The sequence below is a fragment of the Saccostrea echinata genome, unplaced genomic scaffold, assembly GCF_033153115.1.
Source record: "Saccostrea echinata isolate AGI-Se365-2 ecotype Australia unplaced genomic scaffold, CSIRO_AGI_Sech_v1 ptg000001l, whole genome shotgun sequence".
Classification (NCBI taxonomy): domain Eukaryota; kingdom Metazoa; phylum Mollusca; class Bivalvia; order Ostreida; family Ostreidae; genus Saccostrea; species Saccostrea echinata.
Window position 1 is genome coordinate 22,960,552 of NW_026889750.1, and position 11,123 is coordinate 22,971,674.

Sequence of the window (11,123 nt, forward strand, 5' to 3'; positions counted from 1 at the left end):
GAATTCCCCTTTTTACTGCAAATATGTCTACTATTACATATGAGATCTTGTCTGTTTTGCAGATTGAAAATTCTTTTTTCAGTTTCCAAATGAAAAACGTAATTATCAAAAACGTTTATGCTGTGGGGATGCATCACTGGGGTCCTAGACAACTAGAAGTGGGCTCGCTTTACTTCTTAAAATTAGAAGACGATAATGCCCGTGACCCAAATGCTGTCGCCGTATGTGAAGACAGGCAGACAAGACATTGCAAGGCCTATCTTAGGCGAAGTGATGCTTCAAAAATATCCCAAATACTTCGGGAAAATCTGGTCCATGGTTTTCTTTATCTGAAGCCAAAATCAGGACTAGACCGTTTCAGTCAAAGGACTGGGCCTTTGCAAAAGTGCAATGTTGGTTTTAAAACCCATGACGATGACGTTGAACGTGTTCATCAGTTATTGAGCAACTTAACATACATTGTCTATTAAATTAAATGGAATTTATTATCAGAATTTGTGTGTGTTTTTTTGTATTTCAGTGCTATACTGGGTCATAATGGCTCCTGTTAAGAGGAACAGGTGGAGCCAGGAAGCAATGGCAGCGGCAATAACCGATGTAAAGGCTGGTAGGCTGTCTATAAACAAAGCCAGTCATCATTATAACGTGCCTAAATCGACGTTGCATGACCGCATCACAGGGAGGGTGAAGGAAGATGCAATAAATGGAAAAAGTCCACTTCTATCGTCTGCTGACGAAAAACAGTTGTTACAAATAGCTACAGAAAGAGCTGAAATGGGTGTTGGTTTCAGTAAATCCAACTTTAAACGCGCTGCTGCAGCCTTGGCGAAACAGCGGGGGGCATCCTTTAAAAGAGGAGTTCCGTCTGAAAAATGGTGGACCCTCTTTAAAAAGAGAAACGGGGGCGAAGTGTCATTGCGCCAGCCGGAGTCAACAGCCAGCATAAGGCACAAGACAATGACTAAAGAACGGACTGAAAAATACTTCGCCGTATTGCGCGACGTACTGACAACAAACGGACTAGACGGTAATCCTAACAAAATATGGAACATGGATGAAAGCTTTATATCTCTATCATCAGATAGTTCCTTGGTTGTGGCCAGGTAAAAAAAATAATGAATAGGCATAACCCCCGCCCACCCCTTTTTTTTTCCTTTCTCAACACTGGTTCGTATTTAATTTTAATTTTTCCGAGTCAATTTCGCATGAAATAAAATGATTTTAACCCTGCTATGAATTCAGATACATATACTTAATATAAGGGGTCAGAGCCATAAAGCTCACCCTGTTACCCGGCTATTCTTCAAAAGAAGAAAGTCTTCACCATATTCCTAAAACAAGAGGCCTGTGGGCCACATTGCTCACCTGAGCACATTGATTAGGAAAAACCAGAAATCAGTTCAGTATTGAAAGGTTTAAGGGGGAAGGAAGCAAACTTGAATGTACACTACCTCAGGATACTTCCATATCAGTATCACTAATCATAACTTTGCTGTTCTTGAGGAGAAGAATTGTTGAGATTTTTACCTATGTATTCATATGTAAAACTCTGATGGCCCATTGTGGCCCCAACCTACCCACCCTAGTTTTAAACAAATTTAAATCTACACTACACAAGGATGTGTTCCTTGAACCTCGAGTATGTAATGACTCTTTCACAAAAGTTTCATCTGTCCTTGCCCAGTGGTTCTTGAGAAGAAGAATTTTAAAAGATGCCAATTTTATCTCCCCTTGTAGGAGTGTGTCGCACATCCTGTGAACAAACTTAAATCCCCTCCACAAAAGGATGCTCCTTCACAAGTAGGGTTGAAATTGGTCGGCTGGTTCTGAAGAAGTGTAACAAGAGGCCAAATCCCTCACCTTAGCACAACTGCTAGGAAAAAGTTTGAATATAAAAGTGTGACCCCACCCTACCCCCAGTAGAGAAGGGGTCATATTTTGAATAATATTATATTGATTCTACACTACCTGAGGATGCTTCCATATAAATAGGCTTTGCTGTTCTTGAGAAGAAGATTTTTTAAAGATTTCCCTACATACATGTATTCCTATGTAAAACTTTAATCACAAATTGTGGCCCCACCCTAACCAGGGGGTCATGATTTACACAAATTTGAATCTACACTACCTCAGAAAGATTTCATATAAGTTTCGTATTTTCTAGCACAGTGGTTCTTGAGAAGAAGATTTTTAAATTTTCACATAATTATCTCCTCTTGGAAGAAGGTGTGGCACTTCCTGTGAACAAATTACCCAAGTATACTTTGTGACAAGTTTGGTTGAATTGGCCAAATCCTTCTTCATCAGAAGATGAAAATGTGAAAAGTTTACAATGACAATGATGACGACAACTACGACAGACAACAGACAAATTCAGATCAGAGTTTGTTATTTCTTCTCTCAAAAATCTTATTAGAACTGGTACAAAGTACGTTCAATCCAAAGCTGGAAGTAGAGAGCATGTGACTATTCTTGCTTGTGGGAATGCTGCTGGTGAATTTATACCACCCCATTTCATTATGAAAGGAAAAACCCAGCTTGCCCTTAGATCTTGGGATTCTGAAAATGCCCCTATTGGTTCTTTTGTCAGCGTGTCCGACTCAGGGTGGATAAAACAGGTATGGTGTTAACAAAAATCTTAAATTAATACGCAATTTCTGAACATTTGATGTCATTGAATAACAAATATTTCTACAGACAATGACTCTCATTTCCAAGTTTTCTTTTTCTTCCCATAGGGTTTGTCACTCTTATGGTTTCAAAAGGTTTTTCTGCAGAATATAGGTCCTGAACGTCCGCAGATTTTAATATTTGATGGACATGATAGCCACCATCATGTAGAGCTTATTGAATGTGCACGAGAAAACAACATTATACTAATGGAAATACCAGCTCACTGTTCTCATTGGCTACAACCATTAGATAGGCACGATTTACTTTCCTCTTTGTGAAATAATTAGCTAACTCATATTTATCTTTCTCTTTCCTATGATCATATCGAATTTCAGGTCTGTGTTTGGGCCCTTGAAAAAGAAATGGCGTGAAGTCAATACGACTTTCATCATGGAAACTGCCTGTCCCATCACACACGGCAATTTTTTCCGCCTCTTCTCGAGGGCATGGAACACTCTGAAGCCTTCTTATCTCATAAATGGGTTTCGGGTTACTGGGATTTCCCCTCTTGATCCTGCTGCAATTCCTGAGGAAGCTTTCCTTCCATCAAATGTATATGCTGACCCTGCAGGTATATTAGAAAAATGTCTTTATTAAACAGATACTGTGCCATTAAACGGCTTATATGTGTAAATGTTCCTAAACTGTTAGTGTTATTCCGTTTTTGTCTGTGTGGAATATATAAGAAATGAAGTCCACATTATCATGAATGATGCAGGATAACCTCCGAGGTCGAAAAATGTCTGAAATATAAAAGCCGAGGAGGTTATCCTGCATTATTCACGACAACAAGGTCTTTATTTCTATTCTACTAACAGCTCTAAAATGCAGCTGAGCATTTCCTCTATAGAGAAACGAATTAGGACACCATGTCGCGATTTTGCTGTTCCATTTAACACCAGAGTCAATTTGTTTACTTGTGTACCGATTGCAAAAAATGCAGACGATTTCAGCTTTCGTTGGATTAAAAATATCCTTTAATTATTTATAAATTTGTTTGTAACATGTATTGATTAATTTTTATGAATGTAAAATGACAAAATCAGTTGTCTATTTCATTGCTTTATCTGCAAGATCAAGGAGTATATATGTTGTAAGGAGGTCCGTGGAACTGCCCCACTTTTCAGCTGTTTCAGGCAATACACACTTATTTAGACTGCATAAGACGACACATCAATATGGTCTAAATAAGTATTAGATTCTACAGTGAAATATTTATTTCAACTGTACAGGTTTGACATGCATTTCTGATCTGATAATTTTTATATGACGTTCCCGATTTATTGGAGAATAATGTCCACGGCATTTCTTTGATCTCGCCAATAACTGTGGTAGAATATACAAATATAGCTTTTTGATGAAATCAATCACTAGATATATAGACCTTACAGAAAGGAATATCGACCGAGCACAAAGGGATTAATATACTGTACCGAATCAAAAGGCCATATTTGTTTCATCATTTTTTCTTATCAGTTAATAAAAAATATCTTGAAATCCATGGTTCTAAAAATCAACCTAATACAAGGCATTGTTATGTCTTACCCATTATGAAGTCACAGTTACAAATTGCAGCTGCAGTATCTGTTTTTTGAATCATGCAGCTTATGAAGACTATTGTGAACACATGATCTAGTTTGAGCCAATAAAAAAGCTGGCAACAATAGAGAAAAGTAATAATTTGGTCTACCATTCCATATCTGTTTTTATTATTATTCTCTGTTGTTGCCAGCTATCTGATTGGCTCAAACTATATCATATGATCAAGTATAAAAATATTATATATGTAAGTATTATAAACTGGGTGTTTCCATTTTAAAGGTGCTTGGACACAGATTTGAAGTTAATATTTTCTCAAATTTTCTGTATAATATCACGACTTATATATTGCAATAGCATTTCACACGAAAATATAATTAAAAACTTATTTCATCTGGAAATTATTGGAACTACGAATTCCGGGACGTGTTTGATAAACACATCTTTGCACTTACCCTGGAACACAAATTTTAACTTTATCCTTAATATTTAAGAAAAGAGGCGATTCTGTTATGTATTAATGAAAAATAGTATATCTTTAATCCAGAAAGATCAGAGTAGAAATGTTCGAAAGCAAAACCAGCTCACCAGTATTGTCAGTCCGTGCTCTGTGATGTGTACAGAGCTTAACAAATTGAACACACCCGTGAAACGTAAACCGTTTTCGTAAACAGGGCACGAGCTCTGTTATTGTTAATGTTTACGATTCACCGGGTGTGTTCAATTGTTAAACTCTGCACACACCACTGAGCACGGACTTACAATACTGTGAGTGGGTTTTGCTTTCGAACATTTCTACTCTGAATTTTCTGTGTTATAGTTTTAATATTTTTCATTAATGTACAACAAAATTGCCACTTTTCTTAAGTGTTAAAAATAAAATTAAAATATGTAAGAGCGCAAGGATGTGTCAATCCAACGCGTCAAGAAATTCGAAGTTTTGATAACTTCGAGATGAAATAAGATTTTTATTACATTTTAGCATGAAATGTTATAGCAACATATAAGTCATGAAATTATACAGAAAATTTGAGAAAATATTAACTTCAAATCTGTGTCCAAGCACCTTTAAGCTTCTAAAAAAAATTATAAACCTACTGTTTATAAAATTGGAAATGTTCTTCTGTGAAGCAACAATAGTGCTGACATCACAATAGTCTTTATAAACTGGATGTATCTAAAAACAGATACTGGTGCTGCTATTCGTTACTGTACGTGACATCATAATGCAAATGACATAACATTGCCTTTTATGAAAAGTATTGAGCATCAATAACATGGATTTTAAGACATTTCTAATTAATGGATAAAAAAAATAATAAAAGAATTATAGCCTTTTGATTTGGTACAATCCCTTGATATTCATGCTACGTCGATATGCTTTCTCTAAGGTCTATATATCTAGGGACTGACCTCATCAAAAGGCTATAATTGTATAATAACCTGTGTAACTCTTCAGTGTTTCTTCAACAAGTCTTTCATGTTACCAGCTGGCGCCTCTGCGGCTCCACATTTTACCTTGATTTTTTTAGTGTGCTACATACAATAAGTCTGTATTTGACTTGCACACAAATAATTTGCAAAAAACTTAACATCATACAGCTTTGTTAACATGCCATCATGAAACAAATTATTTGTAATGTCTTAAATAAAGTGTATGATCAATTGTACTTCATTCATTCAGCAACATTAGACCTATTCCATTGCCTTCATCAAACCTTGGCTGTACTAGATAACTTGATACGCATGTCCGCCTAACATTTGTGATATGGCTGCCTGTTTACTGCCTAGGGAAAATAAAATGCTTCCAAAAGGACATCTTCGCTAGCCAAGGGTTTCTGATACGCTACTCTCCTCATATACCCTTGGCATACGGTGCTGACAAAAGACAGGATTGTTTTTGTCACGTGATCATGATTCTTACCAGCTACGCACAGATTGCGTCATCGACATAAATAAAAAGCGTATTTAAAAAAAATTTGTTTTTAAAGAATAATTAACAAGAAGGTATTGAGTTATGTTAATTTGCTATTTAAACATGTAAAAATGCAAATCTACATCTTCAGTATAGATTCTTAATCACATATTTTGCACGTATACGCTTTAGATATTGGATGACATCATATAGCTATTCATAGAATGGCATGTTATCTTACGGATCATTGTTTACTTGCGTTTTACATTACCAATATTAAAGAGTCAAGATATATCCCGAACGCAAATATCGTCATTTATAAAAAACAATTGCTGATTGGTCGAACGATGTCAATCAACTCCAATCACAACTTGAGAAAAAAATCCCAACTTTTTTTTAACACCGTATGCCAAGGGTTTATGAGGAGAGTAGCGTACCAGAAATCCTTGGCTAGCGAAGATGCCAAAAGGACAACAAACAAGCATTTGACATACGAAAAAATCTTCAAGGGCAGTAAGGTAATACAGTGTACTTAAAATAACACATACCAAGAAACTTGCATTTAGCATCTTCACATAAGTACGTTTGTCAGAAGATGGAAATCAGCACACTCTGCATGTGTAATACAGGGTGCAGCCATATTGTCTATAAAGTAGCCCCGGTTCAATAGTGGTTTACACGATACAGCTGAGGTTCAATGAGGTACAAATCGGTCGATGTGTGCCGAGTGGTACATCATTATGCATCATTATGCAATTTACTAGGTGACAATGATAATAGCAGTGGACCTACCTCTTCTGCATTTCCACCGATGTCAGTGCTGTCAAGTTCCACACCTGGGATGGCTGGGGAATGTCCACCTGCTGCATCAACCTCTGGTAGTGTTTCATAACACCAGTATTCAGAGTGTCTTTGTACTGTGTTAAAATCAACACTTGAGTTTTCCAAGGAACACCTGCTATAGCATTATTGAAAATATAAAATATAAATAAAGCATTATAGACAGACAGATGGAACACCCAACACTATAACCCCCCTCCCCCTTTCCAGTGGAAAAGGGGGTATAAAAACATCCATGGGTGGAAAAACTGGGGAACATTTTTTTTTTCCATACAATGTAGCATTCAATCAGAAAATCAAGCTCTTTACTAAATTGAATTAAAATCATTAGGAATATTATTTGTTCATACATTCAACACTGAGATAACCTACTCTGTATTCAAGAATTGTCAGCCTGCAACTTTGCTCGAATTCATTTCTCTACAATTAATAGAATGTAATCAGAATTCAGTTTTTGGTATGTTCATAATACAGTTTGAAAATTGTGTATACTATGGTAATTTTACATGGGCAAATTAGGAAAATGTTTTAAACAATACATGTAATATGGCTCATTTCTCCTAGCAGTCACAAAAAAGGAAAATGAGAAAGTTTCACATTATTTTTTTTTTTCAATTTAGAATATAAATTTGAATTACAATCATTGAGTGAAGACATTCCCCAGTTTTCTGCTGAGGAGGTTCAAGCATTGCTGGACATGGGGTATTCATTTGTTGATGTTCAGCCCACTCCTCAACCTGCTGTTGTTACAACTGAAGGTGTGAGTGACTGTCCTCCAGATTTAGCTCTGGCTGCAATTGAATGTTCCATGACTGAAGACAGAAAGCTTCTATATGAGACCTGGTTTAATTTTGGAATTGCAGTGGATAATGATCCTTTATTTCAAACCTGGAAAACATTAAAATCTAAGGTATGATATTACTCCAGGATCATTTCTACACGTTACTAGGAAAAAAAATTATCATTTAAGAAATAAACAACAATGTTAAAAAGTTCTCTGGGAAATGAACTTGGTTGGTCACGTGATCAAATCCTGTGAAGCCCAAAGGGCTTCTCAGAAGATTTGATCACATACCAACCAAGTTCATTTTCCAGTGAACTTTTTAACACTGTTGTTTATTACTTTTATTTACATTTGAGACGAATATTCTGAAAAGAACTGCATTTATTACACAAACGGTCCGCCGTATTGCTATGTTGTGACGCGCAATGACCTGGAAGCTGTTTAGTCTTGAGAGTTCGCCTTGCTCCAACATTTGAATACTTACATTGATGTTCAGCAATCCAGTTCAGGAAATATCTGTTCATAATGAAAAAACAATGATTGCTACTGAGAATAATCTTACTATTATTGTATGAGTTCTTTATATATGAAGTCAAAAGCAGTGGTATCGTCTTCATTTAACATACCTTCAAAGGAATTTCAGGTGAATAGGTAAGCGTGATTTTAGGCTAATTAAAAATATTCTTCACAACGAAGAAAGAACTAATGATCATTTGTTGAAAAAAAATATATGTTTCAATAATTTTATCTTTTTCATCGCTTTAACGGCTTAGAAGTTCCGAAACCAGTGTCACCGGGACAGAAATATGTAGACAAGATATCATCTCACTGTGTGATTCAGTCATGCCATAACCTCTGACCCCCTGATAAGTTCATACGGAAATATTTACATTTCCAAATATTTTTTAAGATTCTTTGCAAATTAGAATGCTGTTCATTTTCTCATGAACTACCATGGATGAGCATGAATATCTCCATTGTTACGTCATAATACATTACTGTACTTGATGTAAAAACTATAGTGCAAACCGTTTTGCTTTAAAAATGACAGTTGAATGGTGAAATTTGTGGTAACTCATCAGAAAAATAATGTAAATATAAGAAATGAATTTAATTTTTGAAGATTCATGAGGTACATGAACTACAACGCTTCACGCCGGCATATTTATCATGAAGCGCTAACGCTAGCGCTAGTTCATGTCCTCATGAATCTTCAAAAATTAAATTCATTTCTTAATTGAACATATTTTCTCTTCAATAGGTTCATCTAAAAAAATATTTGCAAATGTAAATAATTAACAATGAAAAATATGTTTTTCCATTACCAGCTAGTTACCAATGATGCAACAAACATTCTTGGAGATATTCCTAGAGTGAAACCTCCAACCAAACCTGCAGCATCAAAGAAGGATGGTTTTTTTGTTTTAACTTGTGATGAGGCATTCAAGGCCAAACTTCTGAAAGAAGAAGAAAAAAAAGAAAGAGAAAGAAAAAAGAAATTAAAATCAGAGAAAAAAAATATGAAAAGATGTTAAAAAAAATAATAAATCAAGTTTCAGACATCTGAAACTTTTTGTTTAACAAAATTATTCATTTTACACTTTGTTCAATCATTCTTTGAGAACTAAGCACTAACCCTACTCAAGTCTCCTTCTTGTTGTAATAATATGAACATTACCCAACTGCAGATGGTATTTTTTTTAATCCTGATGGGGTGAAAAACTTAAAAAAGTACAAAATAATAATGTGATTCTATATATTTTTCAGGTAACAGGTCTAATATTAGATATAAGACATATGCATTGTGCCAAATGCGATATCTAACCTTATCTGATATTAAAAAGATGCACAAACATTTGTGTATCACATGTAAGCTAAACAGGCCTATGCCCAGAGAAGTGGATAAATGCGCATTTTTCTCCCCGACCAATGCCAAAGCAAAAATAGGACAAAAATTATTGCATTTTAGCATAAAATAATAGTTACAACAGCAATTCAAAACAAACTTACTCTGTAAGGAAGCCACAATAGCAAAAAACATCCCAGCAGGCTGACCGCATGGTGCAACCATGAACTCTAACACGTAAAGTAAAGATGCAACCGGAACAAACATTTCCGGTATGATGCTACTCATACTTTCGTACCAGAAAGGTTAATTATATTTATAAATCGAATGTTTTTCCCTCTACAATCTACAAACAGGAGTGGAGGATGATCCCCCTCCAAAAAAAGGTTGATGAAAAACTCCCTCAGGTATTCTCTCTCTCAATCATCATCTCTTTCCTCTCTCTCTCTCTTAATATTTTCTTTATATTTTGGATCAATATGATCAATCAAACTAAAATAAAGGGTAAATATCTAACTGAAGCATGGACTATATTTACATTCCCATTTCATAATCATTTGGGAGGTTTTAAGGAACCTGCGATAAAAAAATTATGACATTTACCGTTTCAATATACGGTTTGTCCGATGCATGGTGAATATTGTCCGATCCATGGTGAATTTTAGCTCAATCCAAAAAATCCACTTTTTAATGACATTTTCTCTATAGATGGCATAAAATTGTATCAAAAATTCATATTTCAATCGCATAATACATGTTAAGCTCTATTTTTATAATACTTGGTCGGCAGCGATATTGCTAGAACTTGTTAAAGTAGAAAGGTGTCCGATCCATGGTGAATTCACCCTATTTAATGTCGAACATGTCAAGTCTCAAGAACGATTGAATGTATGAGGACAGTGGAAATCTGTGATATCTGTATATCACACAGAACAGAAGGAGTTAACTATAAGGTATTTGGGGAAAGGCCGATGAGAAAACATGCATATGCAATTTATTAGGATCAGCACCTCATTTTGTTTGGCTTGTGCCGTATCTGTGTACTTGATTATTTGTTAATAAAACTAAAAATATTTTAATTTTCTATAACAAGAATCTTCTGTAGATATTTAAAAGAATATGAAAACAATAAAATCTATTCATATTGGCATTAACATAATGTAAAAATTAAGTGTACACGAATGTGTTGTTGATACTTTCATTTATAAAAAATAAAAAATAAAATCCGCCCACCCGCCCCAATTTTTCAGCAAATTAGGATGAGAATCTAAATTTTAAATTTATATGGCCTAACCTAGATCCGCCAACCGGAAACGCCACCTTACTCACGTTTTAGCTATTTCATGGCTGTTTATAGAAAATGAAAGTAGACTTTTAATTTAATGTACGATACTTACTATGCGAGTGAAATCTAAATATAGTTTACGGACATCAGCTTGTAGCTAGTGTATTGTTAGAGGAGTAAGTAAGAACTCTGGTGCACCCGTTTCGGAGTTTATTTGCAAAATTTATTAATTTATAAGTAT

At 35.1% G+C, this 11,123-nt stretch overlaps 1 long non-coding RNA gene across 1 annotated transcript; it reads right to left on the bottom strand.

Moving 5' to 3' along the window:
- Positions 1-7,895: 7,895 nt before the first annotated feature.
- LOC133187380 (uncharacterized) lies at positions 7,896-9,797 on the bottom strand. The gene is made up of 3 exons (XR_009721184.1): positions 9,762-9,797; positions 9,077-9,208; positions 7,896-8,267 (listed from the first exon to the last, which is right to left on the bottom strand). It is a non-coding gene; the product is annotated as an uncharacterized LOC133187380 (long non-coding RNA).
- Between the last annotated feature and the right edge of the window lie 1,326 nt (positions 9,798-11,123).